General features: G+C 43.1%; 1 protein-coding gene and 1 pseudogene across 3 annotated transcripts in view; both read right to left on the bottom strand.

Moving 5' to 3' along the window:
* LOC144295769 (RNA-binding motif protein, X chromosome-like) overlaps nucleotides 1-3,989 on the bottom strand; it is a 34,340-nt pseudogene extending 30,351 nt beyond the window's left edge. Inside the window, exon 1 of the transcript XR_013362870.1 lies at nucleotides 3,931-3,989. The product of XR_013362870.1 is annotated as an RNA-binding motif protein, X chromosome-like (transcript). The remainder of the gene's footprint in view (nucleotides 1-3,930) is intronic.
* SLC7A1 (solute carrier family 7 member 1) overlaps nucleotides 1-4,017 on the bottom strand; it is a 139,713-nt gene extending 135,696 nt beyond the window's left edge. For both annotated transcript variants that reach the window (XM_077868242.1, XM_077868238.1), the window contains exon 1: nucleotides 3,931-4,017. The gene's annotated coding sequence lies outside the window, so the exon portion shown is untranslated. The remainder of the gene's footprint in view (nucleotides 1-3,930) is intronic.
* Nucleotides 4,018-22,971: the final 18,954 nt, after the last annotated feature.

Genomic DNA, 22,971 nt, shown 5'->3' with positions numbered 1-22,971 from the left:
AGTCTCCATTACCACTGTCCCTCCCTCCACAACCCCATGCCTACACCAAACATTGTCCTGCCTCTGCGCCCTTTCTTGGTGGCCCCCTCTATCCCTTTCTCCCGGGGGCCCTGAGGAAAAACCATTTGTCCCAAGCAGCTCTGCTTAAGACCACCCCATCTGTAGACTTTCCTGCACCATTACTGTAAGCCTTCCTAGGACCCCTCCAGATCCCTGCTTGGACTTCACAGCACTTTATACAGACCTTTATCTGTTCCTTTCACACTATAGTAAACTTGTTTCAATTTTGTTATATTTTTAACTGTATAATATATGCCTATGAATTAATTTTCATCCACAACTTGGTGCTTTTAGTTAGTATTTGGAGTATCTAATCAGGAACACATACATCAAGGATGGTAGGTGAACATTTAAAAAGCTGCCCAACTTCAAATATTCTTATTTAAGTCTGCACCAGAGGATTGACCCTTTGAATGAGGGATGCAGAAATAACTTTTAACTCATAGAATGAGTGGTGTTCAGGATATACAGTGGACCAGAAGGACTTGTATCTCTTGTGCTCTCGTGAGCAGAACAGAGAACCTGAGTCCAAACACCACTCAGCCCTGGGCCTTGCACTTACTGGAGGCTTCTGCCCTCTGATATTAAGGAGTCTATCTATTGTCAGGATACAGTTGCATTTATGTCTAGTGAAACTTTCATGCAAGGCGTTGGAGGGTCTGAAAGAACAGAGCAAGGACTTCACCAAAATTACAGAATAGGTTGAGAGATGGTTTTTTACTTGCTTGCTAATAAAAGTTGGTTCACCTCGTAAAAAGTGGCCTAATATGTGCCCTCATTGTAACATAATACCTGGTAGGGAGGTGGTGGGATGAGGGAATAACTGTAGCCCTCCCTCCATGTATCCTAATTGTTAGAAGCTACTGTCATCCTGCAAAAGGAACTTGATCATGAAACTAAATTGGTTTATATCAGTTTGTAACACTTTGTCTCTCCAATTAAAGGAGAGCTCGAGAGTAGGGACCTATGTTAGTCATGGGTCCCTCACCCTGCAGGTGGTGCAACAAAAGGCACCCAGTATAGAAGGAGCTCCAAAACCCTTGAAAGACCCTCATTGCTGAGCCAGCTTCAAAACATTGAGGACAAACTCAGACATCTGACTAACAAATATGATTGGAGTGAAAACATACAGGAAAACAAAGGATGCAAGAGAAAGTTACCCTTTGATACACTTTCTTTGAAATTTGTTCTCTAAGAAATAGCTTTCCTTCCTGAGAATTAATGATACATAACATCACATTAGCTTTGAAGGCTTTGAAGAATCTTTAAGAAATAAAGTCACTTTACCTCTGGGTATGCTTCCTCTAACCTATGACCTTAGTCTAATCAAGAGAAAACATCACTCAACCCCAAATTAAGCAAATTTGACAGGGTGTCTGGGTGGCTCAGTTGGTTAAGCAGCTGACTCTTGGTTTAGGTTCAGGTCATGATCTTGGTTGGGGTCCTGGGATCGAGCCCTGTGTCAGGCTCCGGGTTCAGTAGGGAGAGATTCCCTCTTTCCCTCTGCCCTGCTCCCCTTCCCCCATTCACCTGAATACAGGCACACACACTCTCTCTCCTTCAAATATAAATGAATAAATTTTTTTTAAGCACCATTTTACACAATATCTGACCAGCATTCTTTAAAACTGTCAAGTTCATGAATAAGACTTGAGGAAAGACTGAGAAACTGTCAAGATCAAAGGAGCCTAAAGAGACATGTTAAGTGCAGTGCGAGATCCTGAGTGAGATCTTGGCACAGAAAAAGGACATTAATGAAAAGAATGGATAAAATCCAGATATGTCTGGAGTTTAATTAATGGTACTGTACCAATGTTAATTTCTTAGTTTTGACAAATGTACCATGGTAATGACAGATGTTAACACTGGTGGAAAGTGCATGAAGGATATCTGAAAACTTTGTATTTGTCACTTGTCTGTACAACTGTCATTATTCTAAAATTAAAAAGTTTATTTAAAAAAGAAATACATTTTAAAATAAGGTAAATATTTTACTGACTGGATTTGTTGTAGAAATAAAGAGGAATCTTGTTTTGATAATAATAAAGTCAAAATTTTAAAGGTAGGTCCTGTGTGCCAAGGAGAACCACCTGCATCTAGAGGCCTGTTTCTAGGCTGGGCCTGATCCTGACTACTTGGACCACATGGTTCCTACTTGCTTTTCAGCTAAAATCTTGTTTAAACTTGGTTAATATACCTGGATTTGTTAAAGGATAGATGGCTAGCTATGGTGTAAAATCAGCATTGGGAGGAAGTGCAATAACCTCTTTGGGGCTGAGCCTGCAAAGCTCGAGGCATAGAGAATCACAAACACCAAGCATTAAATTCCTTTCTTCTAATAAACATTAAAACAAATACAAAGACCTATTCCCTTCAAGCTCCTACCACAGTTCTTGGTACATATCATAAGTATTTGCTGAGTTTCATGTTACTATAACCTAGTTCAGAGTTGCCCACTTACTTTGATGAGGGAAAAAAAGTACATCCAAAGTGGATATGAAACTCAGCTTTTTACTGATGTTGGCTTTGGGGCCTTTATTTTTAAGTCCAGGTTGAGGGAAATTAGTGCTTTTTAACTAGATCATTTCCAGTGTAGCTATTCCACATGTTTGTTGATATAAACAAATAAAATAGCTGGATGAACATTTAATGTTACACAATGAATGTTTACAAAATAGTTTATTGTTTTTATCATTATAAAATTAATAACACCCTCAACAGAAAACTCAGATACCAGGGCATCTGGGCAGCTCAGTTGTTAAGCATCTGCTTTTGGATCAGTCATGATCCTGGGGTCCTGGGATCGAGTCCCACATCAGGCTCCCCACAGAGACCCTGCTTCTCCCTCTGCCTATGTCTCTGCCTCTCTCTGTGTGTTTCTCATGAATAAATAAATAAAATCTTAAAAAAAAAAAAGAAAACTCGGATACCATTTATGTGGAAAGAAAAAAGTAAAAGTCACATCTCGTAATCCCACAACCCAGAGATAAGTAACATTAACATAATGGTGAACTTCCTTTTTATGCATATATAGATTTTTTACATGATTGGGATCATGCTATACAACCTTTAAATGATTGTTCCATTAATCAGTTTTCTGATTTTATTTTATTTTTTAATTTTTATTTATTTATGATAGTCACAGAGAGAGAGAGAGAGGCAGAGACACAGGCAGAGGGAGAAGCAGGCTCCATGCACCGGGAGCCCGATGCGGGACTCGATCCCGGGTCTCCAGGATCGCAGGTGCCAAAGGCAGGCGCCAAACCACTGCACCACCCAGGGATCCCCAGTTTTCTGATTTTAAAAGTAATAAATGACAATAGCCAGGGGGCACCTGGATGGTTCATTCCATTCAGTGGCCAGCTCTTGATGTTGGCTCAGGTCATGATCTCAGGGTCCTGGGATTGAGTTCCCCATGGGGCTCCACGTTCAGTGGGGTGTCTGTTTCAGGATTCTCTCTCTCCTTCTGTCCTTCCCCCACTCACTTTCTTTCTTTCAAACAAATGAGTCTTTTAAAAATAATAATAATAATAACCAGCACTTATGTAACACTTACTATGGGCCAGGTGGTCTTCTAGGGCTTTACATATATTAACTCATTAAATCCTCACAACAATCCTGTAAACTGGTTATTATATTCATTCTTGTTTTATAGATGAAGAGAGTGAGGCACATATTGGCCAAGTATCTTGCTCAGGATTATGTACATTTTTATATTTGATAAAACCATTTTACATGGATGAACCAGGATTTGAACTATGCAATGTGGCTCTAGAACCCACACTTCTAATCATGACACTCTACTTGTTTCCCATTAGTTCACTTACAAAGTCTGAAGTTGTGATAGCCAGCCTCCAAAATGATACTCACCTTCTGGAATTCATTCCCTTGTGTAGTCTCCCTTTGCATGAATCAGGATCAGTCTGTGTGTCTAATAGAATATTGTGGAAGTGACTATGTGTGACATCTAAGGCTAGGTCATAAAAGACATTGCAGCTATTCCCCTGGGTCTCAAGGGTAGCACTAACTCTGTGGAAAGTCAGCTACTATATTGTAAAGACACCCAAGGATAATTGTGGAGAGGAATCTACTCGTCAACCATGTAGGCATATTGGAAGCAAATCCGCCAAACCCAGTGAAGCTTTAAGTGACTGTAGCCTCTGCTGACATATGACTGATCCTAATGAGAAATGGCAAGCCAAAACCATCCAATTAAGCTGCTCACAAATTCTTGACCCCTAGAAACTTTGAGACAAAATACATATTCATTGTGTATTACTAAGTTACTAAGTAACTAAGTTACTAAGTAACTAGTACTAAGTTACTAAGTAACTAAGTAAGTGTGTTACTAAGTTTGGGGATAATTTGTTACACAGCAATTGAATAACTAATACAAAAAATACTAGGAAAAGTATGAAAAGAAATCACTTCAAATCTTACAAGTCCAAAATAACTGCCTTATAACTTGGATAGGATCCCATCTTTTTGTGCTCAAACTTACTTGAACTAAATCTGTCTAAAATATGTAACTTGGTTCATAATGCAAATTCGTTTTGGTGTACTGCCATTTCCCCACTTAATGTGTAAATAAATATCCGTGTCATTAGAAAATTCTTTAGAAACATAAGTTTAATGGATTTGTAAACTCATACTAAAAGGATGGTTCACAATTGAGCTGTCTTGTGGACATAAATTGTTTCCATATTTCTGCTATTAGGAACATTATCACTACAGATACCATGGAAAGAGACACTATAGTGAGTTGTCAAGACCACTGCCTTTGAACTTACTCTGTGTATGCAAATTCTAGTTTTGCCCTTTCCTAGTGCAACTTTAAGTTCTTTGATATCTGTTCTTTGTTTCCTTTATCTAGAAAATAAAGAATACAATGTGTTTTCTGGCACTTCCGTTTTTTTATTGAAATAAGTTATACATTACATGTTACCATTTTGGCCATTTTTAAGTATACTGTTCAGTGGCATTAAGTACCTTCACACTGTTGTGCAGCCATCACCACCATCCATCTCCAGAACTTGTTCATTATCCTAAATTGACTCTGCATCCACTCAGCACGAACCCCTCACTCTGTCCTACACTTAACCTCTGGTCCACTGTTCTACTTTCTGTCTCTGTGGATTTGGCTCTTCTAGGTACAATATTTGTCCTTTTGTGTCCAGCTTATTTTACTTAGCACGTTGTCAAGGTTCATCTTTGTCGTAACAGGTATCCAAATCTCATTCCTTTTTAAGGCTGAATAATATTCTTTTGTATGTATGTAAACAAAACCACATTTTATTTATTCAGTCTTCTGACAATGGGTTTTGAGTTGTTTCCACCTTCTGACTATTGTGAATAATGCTACTATGAACACTGGTGTATAAATACTTGTTTTAGTCCATGCTTTCAGTACTTTGGGGGCATATACCTGGAAGTGGAATTGTTGGATCACATGGTATTGTGTTTAATTTTGGGGTGGGGGGACAGTCATACTGTCTTCCAGAGTGGTTGAACCATTTTATATTCCCATCAACAATGCACAAGGATTCCTCACATGATCTTCACTCAATCCGAGTCCAGATTTCCTCTTTTTCTAGGGACACCAGCTATTGACTTAGGGTACACTCCAATGGTCTCATTTTAGCTTTATCACCTCTGTAAATATCCTGTCTCCAGATACAGTCCCATCCTAGGGACAGGGGATTACTGCAACATGTGCATTGAGGAGATAGAACACTGTCCATCTCATAACAACCTAATAAAATACATCTGTGAAAACTTACAACTAATATCAATTTATGCAAAATTGAGTGTTTCCCCTTAAAATAGGCAATAAGGATTTTCATTATTACCACTTCTTTCCAACATAGTACTAAAGAGCTTAAACAGGGCAATAAAGATAAAGATAAAGAGTATAAACAAAAAAGTAAAAAATGTCTTTATTCACAGTTGATATGGTTGCATATGTAAAAAATCCCAAAGAATCTACCCCCCACTTCACAAAAGATGTTAGGAATAATAAGCAGATTTGGTAAGGTTGCAGGATACAAAGTTACTATATGAAAATTAGATGTATTTCTGTATATTAACAATGAACAGTTGAAAATGAAATTTAATAAGGCAACACAACAACTGTACCAAAAACATAAAATATTTAGAGATGAATTTGACAAATATGTTCAAGGCCTATACATTGAAAAATACAAACACTTCTGAGAGAAATTAAAGAGGATCCAAATAAATAGAAAGGTATGTCATATCCATAGTCTGAAAAGCTATTTTGTTACGATGTCATTTTTCTCCATAGTGATCTATGGATTCAGTGCAATTTCAATCAAATCCAAGAAGGCTTTTACCACAGAAATTTGCAAACTGATGCTAAAATTTATAAAGAAGTACATAGGACTTAGAATACTTAATTTTGAACAAGATTAAAAAGTTACCTAAAATAACTATAAATGATAAAATAACAATTTTTGACAAAATTTCAAGGTTACTATAAAGGTATATTAATCAAGAAATATACTCATAGTATATTTCAAATCTACTAAGATTTGAGAGTGGCATGAGGACATACCTATACATCAATGGAGTCCAGAAACAGACCTACAATTAAATTGCCAGTTTGTATTTGATACAACTGCCAAAGCAATTCAATGGAGAAAAGGAAAATCTTTTCAACAAATGGTGCTGGAATAATTGGATGCCCTTATAGGACAAAATCAATGTTGACTCTACCTTAACCCTACCCCTAAATTAATTATGGATAGATTATAAACCTAAATGTAACAACCAAAACTATAAAGCTCCTAGAAGTATGCACAGGAGATTATTTTTACAAGCTTGGAGGAGGCAGAAATGACTTAGCTGAGATGCAGAGAACACTAAACATAAAAGAAGACATGAATAAATTTGACTTCATAATATTTAAATGTTCTTCCCATGAAAAAAACACTTGAGAAAATTAATGGATACATCATAGATTTGAGGGGGAAATTGCTATATCTAGACTATATATGTACATACTATATTTATATTTGATAAAGGATTTATATTTAAAACAGCAAAAACTGTTACAACTCAATTTATTAACAAAGGCTAGTAATTATTAAAAGGCTAACAATCCAACAAGTGATTGAATAAAGTGCTTCTGATTAAGATCCTGAAGACACAATTCACCTTATATGTCTCTGGAGGTGAAGAAATGGAGGTTGAACCATACTGTAAGAAAATCCACTCCATCACAATAAGGCATCCAAAGTTTTCAGAAGAAAATGGCCACATAAGTTCAAAATACAGTATCACTATTCCAGAAATCTTTGGTACATTCCATATAAAGGGTCTACAAAGAGCTTTGAAAAGATTAACCAGATAATCCTCACAGTTTCCTTAAGAGACGGGTGGGGAGTGAACAGTTGAGCTTAATCCCACAAAGAGAGAGAGAACTATGGACAACTTGTTGCTGAGCTGTGGCAAACTTGGCTCCTGGCAGAGGGACAGATGCACTCCAAGGTGAGCCAGGGATCAGCACTGCAAGAGCTTGCCTTTCCCACCCTTTCTGATTGACTCACCCACCACTCACTCAGCAGATAGCTATTAAAGAATGCCTCCCTCTCAGTGAGAGTCAGGGCTTGTAGCTTGACTATAGACTTTCACTTCAGAGGTGCGCCTTGCCTCTGCCCTGGGGGCCTCTGGTGACTCATTTCCTGCTCCCAGGCTTGCTCCAGCACACAGTGAGGATCCCAGGGTCCCATGTCTCATGTTCTGTTCTTCAGCTACTACTGATCCCTGGCCTCTCCCCTGGCTTCTGGGGCTCCACCAAAACCCTCCTGAGTGCATTCCTCTCCATTCTTCCCATCCAGGCCCTGGGGAGCACTTGATGTTGCTAGAGTAATAGTAGTTGATGTCATTTGCTAAACCTCAATGTGAACCCACTGTGCTTACAAAACTTTCACTGTCATCCTGGACTCACTAGCCTTTCTGCTAGTGCCCTCATTTGAAGTGCTGTCCCATTCTTCAACTCTCCAAACAATATTCACTGCTCAGTAGCTACCACACCCATGAAATCTTCCCCATATTCCCCCTCTCCTTTACCCTCAGCACTCAGGAAACTTGCCAGTTGGTACATACCACTTGCCAGGATGTATATCCTTGCCCTCCATGGAGAAGACAGATGATAAACCTGCAAACATATAAAAAGAAGTTAAAATACAGAGCACTGTGAACTGTACAGACCAAGGGCAGGATGCTCTAAGATGGGTCGGTTTGTCATGAAGATTATGTTGGGTTAAAAAGCAATCAAAATGCAGCAGATCCAGGACCCTTTCCAGGAAGTACCTAAAAAGAATTTGGACAGAGGACTTGCTCCACGAAGAGAGCTGCCTCCCCAGATAACTACATTATACTATGAACTAGGTATGGTGGACAGGGAGGAACATAGAAAGGCCTCCTTTGATCAAAGTCCTCTTTGTCCCATTGTTTCTGAGTGACCCAAACACTCATTGACCAAATATTTATTCTTTTTCATCTCCCTGTGAATTGCATTCCTTCCCTTTGAACTCTCCTACAGCCTTCTCCTTTGTTCAGGATGACATACATACCTCATTTTGCCTGTCTTTGGAATTCCCATGTCTGTGTACAAAATTTTTGTAGGTCCAAAATTAAATTTTATTTTCTCCTGTTAATCTATCTCATGTCAACCTGACACTTAATCCTGCTGGAAGAACCTTCAAAGGGACAGTAAAATCCTGCTCCCCAACAGAAGAAAAGAAATCAAGCTACTCAGCTTGTGAATGAAGGGTGGGAGGTGTCTAGGTGGCATCACCCCTGAGGAGGTGACATCTTAATTGAGACCTAAGTGACACAGCAGGGCCAGCCTTACAAAGATCCTGGGAAGAATACATCTGGCAGGAGGCACAACCCAAGCAAAGGTCCTGAGATGAGAACAGCTTAGGCATTTGAGGAAAAGAAAGAAAAGCAGCATGATTCAGGGGTGCTGAGTGAGGGGTGAGTGGGCCAGGTCAATTCCTGCAGGATTGTGTGGGAAGTGAGGAGAGGCAGGTCTCGCCTTGACTTCTTACTTGGGGAGCAGGAACAGACCAAAAGCTGTGTGTCTCGGGCACTGTTGTGCTGTGTAGTAGGGACTCCGCATGTGGGAGTCATTTGGTCCTTTCTTTCACAGACTCTAGAGCTGAGTTCTACTTGCCAGGTGTTCTGTCAAATGTTCCACATGCCACGCTGGGCTCTTTTGTTGGAGTGAAGTCAGTTCCTATCAGAGAACACAACGAGAGAGCTGCAGGTTGAGAAGGCAATGGAAATTCTTCCAGGTCTCCAGGACGAGTGGTCAGGGACAAGGCAGGGCATTTTCTGAGAACTTACTCCCTTCTGGCTCCGTGGATCTAGAACCAGCCCTGCATTTTACATACAGTAGATCATGAAGAGAAAGTCTCGTGGTCTGAGTGATTGAAAAAACATTTGTAAGGACAATTAGGCTGGAAAGTGGAGGAATTTGTGGGGTGGAGGGCACTGGTTCCTGGTTCTGTTTCCAACCCATTAGCTCTGAGCTTTGGCGGAGGGGTGGTCAGATAAAGGGGTGTGACCAGTTTCCTTCCTCTGAGTAATAATAACCATAACAACAGCCACTTACTGAACACACACACACACACACACACACACACACACACACACACACACTGAGAGCCAGGCACATGTTAAGCAGTCTACCTGGAAAATGAACAATTTTCTCAGCCACCCATTGTTCAGATGAAGCTTGGGAGCACTGAGGAATTGGCCTAGGATCACATAGTTAATCAGTGGCAGATTGAGGATTCAAACCCAGGCTGATTCTGGAATCTAGGGATTTATCCACAGCCTGTAAGTAAAGACTGTGGCCCTTCAGTGTCTGTCCCACGCACTTGGAGCCCCACGAGTCCTCTCAGGGCTGCTCCCTGTGCCTGGCAGCTGCTCTCAGGCTGGGGCCTGTCCAAGCAGGAGCTGCCATCCCTGAGGTGCTGGGCTACATTGTCAGGGCTGAAAGCCAAAGCAGAAGGACAATCTAGGATTGGCAGAGCCGGCCAAAATCTCTTTATGACCCCCTTAGGGGAAAAGATGAGGAAATGGTGTGTTTTACAAACGAGTTTCATCTGGCTTCTTGTTGATGCCACACCCAGCCTTCTCTAGAAGCTTCTTTCTAGGTAGTTGCTGAGCTATTAACTGCAGAGAAAAGAATTCCCCACACTTTTTGTTAAAGTAGGTCCTGTCTCTTAGGGGATATGATCCTCAAAGCTGAGCATTTAGTCCAACGAGAGGCCCTGGGCCAGCCAGGCCCTCATAGGTACTTTTTCAGATCCAGTGGCAAAATTAGTTTAACATAAGGGTGAGATACAACAGGGAGGGGTATCCTCAGTGAAAGTGGTTCACCCCAAGAGAACCCCAAGGGTTGGCTCTTCCTGAGAAAGTCTGTACCCAGAGGCTGTTTCCACATGACAGACTCAGAGCCTTGGTGTGTGCATCAGTGTGGTTGTTGGTTCGACTGTGCCTCCCCCAAAGGATATGCCCACATCCTTACTCCCAGAACTTGTGGGTATGACCTTACTTGGGAACAGTGCCTTTGCAGATATAATTAGTGTTAGGATCTCAAGATGAAATCACCTTGAATTTCAGGTGGGTCCTAAATCCAATGACAGATGTCCTTAGAAGAGAAAAGCAGAGGAAGGGTTGAGACACGGGGGAGACAGACAGACACAGAAGAGAAAGCCACATGAAGACAGACGCGGAGATGGGGTGATACAGCCACAAGTCAAGGAACACCTGGAGCCACCAGGAGCTGGAGGAAGAAGACAAGGATTTTCCACTCCAGCCTTCAGATGGTGTGTTGGCCCTACTGGCACCTTGCTTTCAGACTTTTGACCTACAGAAGTGTGAGAGGATAAATTTCTGTTGTCTTAAACCACCAAGTTTGTGTTAATTTGTTAAGGCATCCCTAGGAAACTAGCACTGGGGACTACCATGCCTTGCCTTGGGGCCTGATTCATCAGCAACACACCATCTCCACCCACCCCCGGAATAAGGAGTTACCTACTTGCAGTGAGGAATACATCAGAGGAAAGGAGGCCACCATCTATCCAGTGCCTTCTCCCTCTGTAGGTCAAGCCACAGGGCAGAAAATCAAAGGCTAGCTGTGATCCATCTTTAGAAAGAAAGACCTTCTGGCTCAGATCCTAGGAGAGACCCCTTCTCCCAGACCAGCTCTGGGGACAACCTTACCTTAGTGCACCGAGGTCTAGCCAGCACACATCCTCCTTGCTGGGGTCGTACAACAAGTTTGGCTTCACTGACCTCTCTTTGTGCTGCCTTTAGGCCCACAGAGTCACCCCAGGAATTCCCAATGGGATCCTCTGAACTGAGCATGAGCATCACCCCACTCACTACATTATGACTACAGTCCAGTTTTCCTCCTTGGTCACCTTGAATTTTGGATGATTCCAATGTCTTTGGTCATGTTTACCGACAATCTCTGCAGATGGCTAATCCCATCCTTCATGTGTGGATTTGTCCGTTTTCACTTAAGAACAGTTTCCAAGTTCTTGAGGAGTAGGAGAGGCACCATGTGGTTGGGACTCCACACTCACTGGTAAGATGGTCAACGGCTCCACTGGCATCCACAACAAAGAGATGCGACTGGTCCCCCCATGTGAGCTGGAGAGCCATCAGCAAGGAGCAAAAGTGATGATCTTTAGTTGGCTTAACATATGGCAGAGTCATTCTTATTATTCTTTTCTCCCCTTCTGAGAGAGAGAGAGGGAGAGAGAGAGAGAAAGTGAATGTGTGTGCACTGAGGTATGAATTGATCACTGGCCACCAAAGTTTTTGGCTTTTTCTAACTGTAAATAAAGGGAGAGACTTTGAAAGTTTAACTCTTTTTCCTCTTCAGGTTAAGAGTCTTAACATCTAACATCTTAAGATTTGGTGGATCTCATTCCAGAAGAATTTAAGAGAAGAAACAATGAGTTCACAGGAGCTTTCAACAACTCAAGCTTGAACTCCAAACCCGTAAGAAAAAAGAAGCCATTCAGATCCTCTCACTGTCTGCAGTAACCAACCTTTTCAGGTAGAATGTACTGGTCATGAGGGACTCACTGGTTTTGTTTTCATGAACTTTGTCCTTGAATGACCTTGCCAGAGATAAGACCACCACCCAGAGGGAAGGCCTGGGGATGGATGTGCTTTGCCGCTGGCCCAGGATGGGGAAGAATGGCCTGTTGTAGTGCCTCTGTTTCCTCCTTTTGCACCCCCCTTCCCATCCGTGCCTGACTGTATTCCTCTTTGCAGATTTCCTTGACCATGATAAAGACAAATAGGAAAAGCAAGGACTTGCAATGAAGGAAGAAATGGGCAGGGATGTGAAAAAAGGAGGAATCAATATGCTCCAATATGCAAGGAGCAAGGAGGTGCTCCTTGCAGGATATTCAGCAACCCCTCCTTTATTCCTGGATTCTCCTCTGGGCCCAACAGCTGCATCTCAGACTCCCAAACGTCAGATGGACACTCTCACCTGAAGATGTTGTCACCCCAGTGGAAGGGCTTTGTTCTGGTTTTGTAGCTGTCCCTTCTCGGTCTGTCCACACTGTGTTTTTGCACGTGGTTTGGGGAGTGGAGAGGGTAGACAAGTAGGAATTGATCTTCCAGAAATTTCCCTCCATCCAAAGCTAATTAGGTTCACCATTGGTCTTTTCGGCACTCAGCTCTATGCAGTGGAAAGCCCTGCCCAGGTACAGCCTCTACTAGTTGTTACGGGAATTTATAGGTCACTCTGGTTTCTGCAATAGAAGAGGCAAAGGCCAGAGGTATAGCCTAAGGATATATGTATTTAGATCTAGTCCAAGAATAATATGGTCCAGCTGGGATTCGTTTCCCTAGACTCATGTGTTCATTCATTCCATTTTGGAAATATGTACTGTTTTTTCTCTGTACCAGGCACCATGCTGGGCACTTGTGCGTTGACTAATGAACAAAACTGACACAGATCCTATCCTCTGTGCAAAGGGTTGGTTTTCCTTCCCTAATGCTGAGGCAATGCCCAGGCAGGAGAACAGGTCTGTCTCCTCCCTGCCTCGAGTGTGTGGCCATTGAGTTCACCGGCATCTCCTAGGCTCAACACCCCATCTTCGCCCCAGGAGCCAAGAGCTCCATCACCCGTACAGGCCAACCAGGCTTCTGATGCTGGACCCAGGCTTGCTCTTTCAGGCATATAGCACCCTCTGTTGGAGGCCTAGCCCCAACACCCTGGCCTTAGACTAGGACACCAGGCTGCATCAGTAGCCTTTTTTGCTCACATAACCCTGTGTGCATGGTCCACCCACCCACCTAAACAGCCACTGCTCAGTGCCAGGCTCTGTTCCAGGGGGGTTGAGGATATAAAAATGTACAAGGTAAATGTTCAGTCTTCTTACAGTTTCAAGTTCAACTCCCTTCCCTTGAATGAGGATCCCAATAATGGTAGATGGATTGGGAATGGGGTGTGTTCTAGATCCCTAGGTCTAGGTAATCTCTTCAAAGGGCTAAGGGATCCTCCTGTCATGTGGATTCCTCAGGATTGTCCTTTGCTTTCTAGAATTCCTGACCAAAGTGACAGATCCGTCCCCACTATGACTCTGTGCTACATGTGAAATAATGGGCTTAATTCCTCTAGGCAGAAAAACTCTTATCCCCATACCTACCTCTACCATCACTGGTGACTCTTCCTTCTCCCTTCCTCAATGGGAGCACTCTAGTAAGGGGCATGACTGAAGAAAGGCAAGTCCCAGTCAGAATCTTCTTTTACCTTCCCTCCAGCCACCTCTTGTTACCAGGCTCTTAATATAGCCGTTAATCTCTGCCTTCAGGACGCTGGTCCCCCACTGACATCTTCCACCATTTAAAGGCCAATCCGGGATCCCTGGGTGGCGCAGCGGTTTAGCGCCTGCCTTTGGCCCAGGGCGCGATCCTGGAGACCCGGGATCGAATCCCACGTCGGGCTCCCGGTGCATGGAGCCTGCTTCTCCTTCTGCCTGTGTCTCTGCCTCTCTCTCTCTCTCTCTCTCTCTCTCTGTGACTATCATAAAAAAAAAGAAAAAGAAGGGAAAAAAAAAAAGGCCAATCCACCCCTGATGCTCAGGAATGACCACATAGGGAACCTCCAGCTCCTTCTCTGGTTCCTAGAAGCCTCACAGAAATGCAGGAGTTGTGTGCAGGGGGCCCTCCAGAGGCCCGCAAGAGTTACCACATCCTCTCAGAATGAATCCTCGGCCTCTCTCCTGGAGGCACAGTCCTTAAAGGACAGAGTGCTCGCTGGCAGAAAGCCAGAGCACAAGCTTTTTTGTTTTGCCCTTCTAGCATTTCTGTGGGTTAACTCTTTATTAACTTTTGTTTTAATGGGGCAGCTTTGCTGAGCTACGTAATTCATATAGGATACAATTCATCCATTTAAAGTGTACAGTTCAGTGGTTTTGAATATATCCCCAGAGCTTTGCGACAACCATCACCACGATCGGCCTAAGAACATTTTCCTCACCCCAAAAAGAAATCCCTTGCCCATCAGCAGTCATGCCCCATGTTCCCCCCAGGCCCCCCCAGTCCCTGGTCAGCATTAATCTCCTTTTTAAATGAAGATTTTATTTATTTATTCATGAGAGATACAGAAAGAGAAGCAGAGACATAGGTAGAGGGAGAAGTGGGCTCCCTTTGGGGAGGGACCCCGGGATCATGACCTGAGCTGAAGGCAGACACTCAACCACTGAGCCACCCAGGCATCTCTAATCTCCTTTCTCTCTGTATGGATTTGCTTATTCTAATAACTCATGAATAATGGAATGTATAAATGCATACATGAAATCATGTGACATGGGTTTTTTTGTGTCTGGCTTCTTGCACAAAACAAGCTTTTATTCTTTATTTCATCTGTGCTTTGACTAGAATGACAAAATAATTTATCAACCAAACTGGGACACTTTTATAAGGGGGGTACTCTTAATCCCAGCACCGCAGCAACAGGCATACACTGGGGCCACCTCAGCAGAGGTGTGGCACCCGCCTTCCAGGGAAATAACCTCGCCTCATCCCTTCCCTAAATCAGAACTATCAGATCCGTCCAGAACCTTGGGTCTCCCCGGGAACCGAAGTTAATTTACCTCTAGATTTGCTAATGCTGTTTATAGCTGAAGCATGCTTATGATTTATGGGAGAAATAAGACTGATTTCCCCTAAAGAAATGAGAACAGGCAGTTTTATTTTTCATTTTGGAAGCATGAAATTTGCCTGTGTGGGGTGGAAACTGCAAAAGAAGCAGCCGCAGAAAACAAGGGTCTTATGACAAGTGTGAAGGGGCTGTCGTGAACTATGGGCCATCGGAATGGGGCTGGTGGGAGCTCGTGGGGTGAGTCATGGTCATGCGCTTGGCTCAGTGTCCCCCCTTGCTTCCACCATCACTCCCAGGCTCTTCCTAATCCTCTTGGAAAGGATTTTCAGTGTGCATAAGCAAAGGAAAAATGTATTAATTTTTAGTGACACGTATCTGTTGGGTAGTGCTAGAAGTTGTGGCTGTCTGACGGGACGCTCTCACTGCGCTCCTGACAAATGCGCAGGGGATACAGGTCAGCAACAGATGTCTGTAACTATCGACTCCCTCCTTGCTGCAGCAAAGCTTTATCAAACAAGGACATCTTTTTATTACGAGACAGGAGCATCGCTGTCTTCGAATATGCATTGATTGCCCAACACGCGCAAGACGTGCTGCTACATGCTGCCTCGGAATGTCACCATGTAAAAGAGAAAAGTACATAAAGTCACCACAAAATCATCTCCCCCCATCTTGGGCTCTGATCATACCCCTGCCTCTGCCTTAGCCTCTTCCTAAATTCTCTAAGGAACTGAATGATTCATCTATGGTTGGTTTGTGTTCTGAATTCACCAACAAGGCCAATTTGGGACCACCTGTCATGGCAAGGTCAGGGGTGGTCCCAAATGGAAGTGGACTTTGAGTCCTACTATTCAGATGCAGGCTCTGCCCTGGGAGCCAGACACTGGGTCTGGATGCTTCCAAGCCAGGGAGGCCCCTCGTGCCAGTCCAGTGCTGAACCCCAGATGCAAATGTGCTCCTCTGGTCTCTTGGGCAGCTTTTTGTTTGTATGTGTTTTTTTGCCTAAGCTCATCCATCTGGCTACCCTTCTGCCACCTTTTCTCCTATTTTCCATCCACCAGTCTCAGTTTGTCTTCCAGCTCTTTCCGAACCAATTATGCTATAGACAGATTTAGTCGATTTCTGGGCCAGATGTTCAAATACATCCCCTTCTGCATTAAAAATAATCAAAGTAGGCTCCCAGCCAGCTGTAGGATTTACAGACCCTTCTAGGAGAAATCCACAGAAAGTACTCTGATTCTGACACAATCTCCAAATTCATTCACAGGAGGAAAAAATGGCATTGATTTCATACAAGTGTGGAAAACATCCTAAATGTTAGTTGGTCAGGGCACCCAGTCTCTCACAGAGCTGGGAGATCTGGCCTAGATCAAGTGGAGGACTTCTTCCCTTACAAGTGAGGCCACCATGACCACCTGATCCCTCAAGCCTGGGATTCTGGGGTTTTCTTGTTAGCGCTAGGCTCCCCACTTTGCTGCTTATTTGGGTGCTGTTTATACAGAATCCTCCATATCCTCAGGGCATGTTGCATGTGTAAGATAAGACCAACATCCCTAGCCTCTTTGCAAAGCTCCAGGAAAGGGTTTGCCCTTGAAATGGGGATGGTATTCCAAGGAGAAAAAGGAGAAAAAGGACTTATCACCTTGGCTGGGCCCAGGGGACTGCTTGCAGACCAGGTGTTCATGTCCCTGGGGAAAACATAAAGATTTTCCAGTATTCTTTGCTCCAAGAAGAGCCACCCACAGCTCTCACACTCACACAAATGCTCCCTGCACCCTACCCCATTCCCAGCTGCTGGCAGAGAAGCAAGTTTCAAAACCCAGCATGTGAAAGGACTCCAGTCTACTCCCAGGGACCTTATTTAGGTGCGTCTGAGGTGAGACCCAGGAATCTGCATTTTAAATGAGCATCTAGATGAACTTGATGCAGGAAGTCACCATCTGCAAAATATGTGGCCTAGGGACACCTGGGTAGCTCAATGGTTGAGTGCCTACCTTTGGCTCAGATTGTGATCCCAGGGTCCTGGGATTGAGTCCCCCATCAGGCTCCCCAGAGGGAGCCTGCTTCTACCTCTGCCTATGTCTCTACCTCTCTCTCTGTATCTCTCTTAAATAAATAAATAAAATCTTAAAAAAAAATACGTGGCCTTGCTTTATCTCCCAGAATTCTTAGCTTTGAGCACAAGTGCTCCTCATGCCACCCTGCAAATTGTATGTAGAATGCCCCATCTGGCACCCAGGTATGATGGATCCAATAAGAATCCAGGGGATTGGAGCAGAAGGAGGATTCATTATACCTAGGAGCCAGATAGAGCATTCTGGATGCAGCATACAGGCTGCCTGAAAAACCCCTGGTGAAATCTGAAGGCAGAGAAACACAGGCTCACCCTGACCCAAATAACCAGAGGAGCCTATGGGTTTAAGAAAAAAAGAAGGATCAAATATTACCAGCAACTGTCCCAATGCTATCAGTTAAATAAAACTAGTTCTCATTTATCAATCAACATTACTATAAGCTACATTATAGTTCATATATGTATATATATTATATCCAATCAATATTATTTAATGAACATTTACACTGTGCCACAAGGTGAGGATCCTTCCTGTGGGAGGTCCAGCATTTGTGAAGACTCTGCACAAGACCTGCTCTGATCACTGGCTCCTCAACGTGTGGTCCACAGACCGGAAGCAGCAGCAGCAGCGTCACTTGAGAGTGTATTAGAAGCCTCTTGGGCCCCCCAGGCCTCCTGAAACAGAATCTGTGCTCTAACCAGATCTCCAGGTGATTTGTAAGTGCATTAAAAATTGAGGGGCACTGTTCTGCTACAATCAAGCCCCTCTAAGTTAAGATTCACAAGAGGCTCCAATGAGTTAAATAACTGGCCCGCATCTCACCATTGGTAATACCTTTATGGTTTTTGTCTTAATAAAAATAATGTGCCCCAGCCCATGATTTTTTTTCTTTTAAAGGTATGTATGCAGATTCCTATTAATAAATGGATTCCAAATGAGTGATTTCTGAAGGCAGAGCTGACCACGCATCACTGTGCCCTAATGGGAAACAGCAGCTATTGCAGGTGAGACCTACTCTCCCAGAAAATCAGAAGGGATTCCACAGGTGTCCTGCTAGCCAACCCACCCTGCCGCCTCAAGGGGAAGCTTTAGAAATCATGGCCACACTGCTCACACCTCTCACCCCTTAATACTCAGTCTGGGTCTATGTTAATAAAATGGCTTTAAGACCTCAGCTACTCACTGATCTGCCTAGACTAGGTCAATAGTCATGGCCATTGCTTCCTAACACAGTCTTGGGCCACACACATTGGGCTTCCTCTGAGTTCCACTACCTGTGAGAGTGTGTGTGTCTTAGGTAGTTCAGCCTTAGCCACAGAGGTTTCTTTGTTTCATAGCAAGAGCCACTTGAGAGTGGCCACTGTATTTTCAAGCTTTGGCCACAGTGAAGAAACCAGAGACCAAAGAAAGCTCAGTTGCCCGGACTTGGCTGAAATGAGAACAAGGGCTCAGGAAGTTCAAGGGCAATCTGTGAGGCTCTTTCTCAGGGACTGGAGTTCCTATACTGACCCTGGGGCGTCCTGCCACCTCCCTGATCTGCTCAGCTGGAGGCAGCCTCTCCAGTTCTCTGTGCCTAGAACTTTTTGTTCTCAGCTCCTTGCATCCCCCAGAATCACCGTGGGAGAAGGCCGTGATTGCTCTGGCTTTCTGTCCTCCCCTAGGAAGTAAGCCCATTGAGAGCAGAAACTAGACTTTGCTCATTTATCCCCTGGTGGCAGGAATCCAATGAAATATAGTCTTAGAGATCTGTTTTCTAAATGGCCAAGTCTGTCCCCTTATTAAACTGATGCCTCATAATCCCCAGCCATAAAACCATAAGGCCTGCATTTGCTGACATTACGGGTGGGGCCTTGTCTATAAGGAGAGCCAGAGACAACAGGAGTGCTCAGTGCTGTGTGCACTGCTCTAAATGTCTGCTTCTTTCTGCTGGAGTATTCAAGGCTGGCACGGGATGGGGACCCAGGATGGAGCCATCAGCTGAGCCGTGACATGATTACAGTCTCCCAGACTTCTGGTCCAACATTTCATCCAGAATAAAGCATGCATGAGTTTTTACCACCTCCCTGAATAGCAATCAAATTAAGTGTGACTAATCAGTGAAGTGCTAGTCGAGAGCTGGCTGGGAGAAGGCTTCCATGTTGGCCTCGGAGCTGGTGCTATTGTGCCTTAACCATCTGTCCACACTGGTTGACATCCTCTATGACCTCCCAGCTGTTCTCCCAAAGAATACAGAACGCGATGGACTGGGTTTCAAACAATTTCCCATGGCTTGGGCCAAATTTATAAGTTTGAAGGAATGCAGTATGGGTTTCCTTTGGTTGCTAGACAAATCAGTATTATAAGTCATTGCTCAGGGGTGACAGGGAGGGAGGAAGCTTATCGACAAATGGGCATCAGATATAGAAGTTGCTGCAAAGAGAGATTCTTTATTCAGTCCTCTGTTTCCTCGGCTACGAACACATAAGAAAAAAGTCTCTCACAAGACTTTTTTGGGGAAAAATGAGAAACCATAAATGAAATTGCTTTACGCATATTAGGTATTTGGTAAATGTTCTTAGGATCTGGACTCTTGCTATTTACTACTGATTAGGATATGGAAAAAGGAAAATCCATTTTGAAGTCAGTCCCCAAGAGCTGGTTTCCTGGAGCACTGTAATGGGTACCATTTGTGGGCAATTTGACCCAACAGGCATTTGTATTCACGGTGGAGTTCTGCTGTATTTACAGAAGACTGGATTAAAAGACTGAGCCTCAGCTGCCTCACAGAGATACATTATGACTCTTGTGGAAACTCAAGAGGAATAATATGAATTCTTTCCTTTTTTAAAAAAGATTTTATTAATTTTTTTTGGTGGGGGTTGGGGAGGAAAGAAAGTGCATGTGCATAAGCAGGGGGAGCGACAGAAAGAAAGGGAGAAGCAGACTCCTCACTGAGTAGGGAGCCCTGTGACACAGGGTACAATCCCAGGACCCTGGGATCTTGAACTGAGCCAAAGGCAGATGCTTAACTGACTGAGCCACCCAGCTGCCTCAATATGAATTCTTTCCTGCCAAGCTGTTTTTTGAACACAGAACCCCCTTTATCGGTCTGATCCTCCCACCAGTGGGCTCACAGAAACAATAGAGGACAACCTATTGGCCATGCACAGGCCCAGCTCTTAGGGCCTTTTAGGTAGATGTTGATGGGATAGAGTTAGCACCCCCCACAACCTTCGTACTGACTTGTAATTAAAAGAGGTCATATTCATTAAAAAAAAAAAAACACAAAACACATTTATTAACAGTAAGGTACAAAATTGTACCAATCCAATCTCTTTTGTAAGTTTACAGGTGTCCCAGGGGATCCCCATATTTTAGGTGTTATGACTCCCCCATCCCATGTGAAAGGATCCCAAGACTCACACAAGAGCAATCTCATGCAGCCTCTGTCACTTTCATGGTCAGCATCAGGCATAGGAATGCTCCTAACACCGTTGCTGGACACGGGGCTGCTCACAGATCAAGGCTTGAATGTTGTCCTAAACTGTAAAGGCCACAGATACCACTAGACTTATACTCTGTGTTGAGGGTGGGAGTGTGTCCTTCAAATATTGCAGCCAACTCGTATTTTTGAACACCTCTATTTTTATCAGAGGTCCATTCTAATATTCATTATATGGATTTATTAGTGACTAATTTTGCTCATCTTTTCAAACATTCACTCTACATGTTAATAAAGCCTTAGATATTGCCCAAGATTTGAGTTTTAGAGCTTTGGGTATCGGTGGTTGGGTATCAATCCAGTATTTCTGGAGTGTGAATTCTTAAAAATGGCAACTGGCTTCTTTAGAATTGAAGCTTGAACTAACCAACAACTGCATAGTATTATACAGTTTATACTGAACTGTTTCATTTATCTATCTATCTATCTATCTATCTATCTATCTATCTATCTATCTATCATCTTTTATATTGAACTGTTTTAAAGTGAATTACAGACACCCTACCAAAGGGTTACCATGGGGCCCATCAGTTGATGAGTGTGCATTGAGTACTGCTTCTTCCATGTGGCTAGCTCTGTGATAAGCACCATGAAGCTTTAAAAAATGGTGAGAATTACTTTAAGAACTGTGTGAATTCATGACAAGATATTTACATTTGGACTATTTAGAGCAGAGTGTAAGAGAGACTACACAAACCAAAGTTCAGAGATGGAGCCATTCCTGGAGACCTGTGTAGTCAAGGACAGAAATCTTGAATATGTCTTGGGTGATGGGCAGAATCTGGACAGAGAGGGTGAGAGAGGGATGATGTTCTCAAATCTGGCATGTGGATCAGGCACGAGAAGACCATTCTACTCAGTCCTCCTGTTGGAAGGAGTGGCCTAAGGTACAACCAACTACAGGGACAACTTTAGATGCTCCCGTGGGCAGGTTTGTACCACATCCTTGGTCCTCCAGGTCAGTTCTGTTTTTTTGTGAGGAACAGCTATCTTCGTGGGCCTGTCCTCTCCTGAAAGTGGCTCGTGACAGGCCACTCCTAAGCTGCTAGGCTCTGTGGGGTCGTCCAAGGCAGCCATTGGCCCCTGTTGAAGAGAAGTTAGTTCTCGCTGTATGTATAAAAGTTGACTTATTCATTTTGCAAGCATTATTTAAATATTTGGGGAAGTTTTACTTGACAGCTAGGTGTTTTAAAAGAAAGTTAAACATATTTAGACTGTAAATGTACTCTGGGAATTTAATTAACTAAGTTCCATATTCTTCCTGTAAACAATGATATGACTTAAAATAGATTTATAAGTAAACCTAACAAATTTAAGTTCAACTTGAAAGCTCAAGAAAACTTGGGTTTTAGAATATGGTACCTTAAAAAAAAATCAGTATTAATTTTCCACACCAAAGCTACCTTCTCTGTGCTTGGAGCCTCCTTCAGGACAACCAAACCTTCCAATAACAAAGGTAGATGAGGGTAACAGGCGATGTGCTTCCCCAGGGGAACATGATTTTTCTTACTTTGCTCTTATGAGTCATGTTCTCTTACTGGATCTGGCTTAGTCTTCTGTAGGAGGAAAAGGAAATTGTGATTTTGGTGGGTGGTTAGAGATGGCAGATTTTGTATGCTGAGTTCTGTTTTTCTGTTGGAGATTAATGCCTCCACCCTGTCTCCTCCTAATAATTAACCTGCCATCTTGATCCTGTCTCCCTGAGATGTCTCATCTACTTTTAGACCCCAAACCTCTGTGCCTTCACTTCCAAATGCAGGCTCCTAATTGGTGTCCTAGAGGTCCCCAGGAGGGCCTGCTGTCATCTAAAGTTCAACACACTTCTGTGACCTCCTGTGACTCCTTTCCCTTTCTTCTTGTCACCCAAAGCAGAACTTCAGACACCTTCTATGTCTTTGGTCCCTTCCTATTTAATAAGTTAATTCTTTCTTGGAGATTTTCTTACCACCACCATTCAAGTCAGCTTTTTTACTTCCAAACCATATGAACTTTTTTTGTTGGGGGTGTAGATTTTTAAAATTGAGAGACAATTCACATACCATGAAATTTACTCTTTTAATGTATACAATTTAATGTGTGGTCTTTTTTAAAAGATTTTATTTATTTATTCATGAAAGACACACAGAGAGAAAGACAGAGACGTAGGCAGAGGGAGAAGCAGGTTCCAGGCAGGAAGCCTGATG

This window comes from Canis aureus, chromosome 24 (assembly GCF_053574225.1).
Source record: "Canis aureus isolate CA01 chromosome 24, VMU_Caureus_v.1.0, whole genome shotgun sequence".
Classification (NCBI taxonomy): domain Eukaryota; kingdom Metazoa; phylum Chordata; class Mammalia; order Carnivora; family Canidae; genus Canis; species Canis aureus.
Note: the sequence above shows the minus strand (reverse complement) of the source record. Positions and strands in the feature narration are given on the sequence as shown.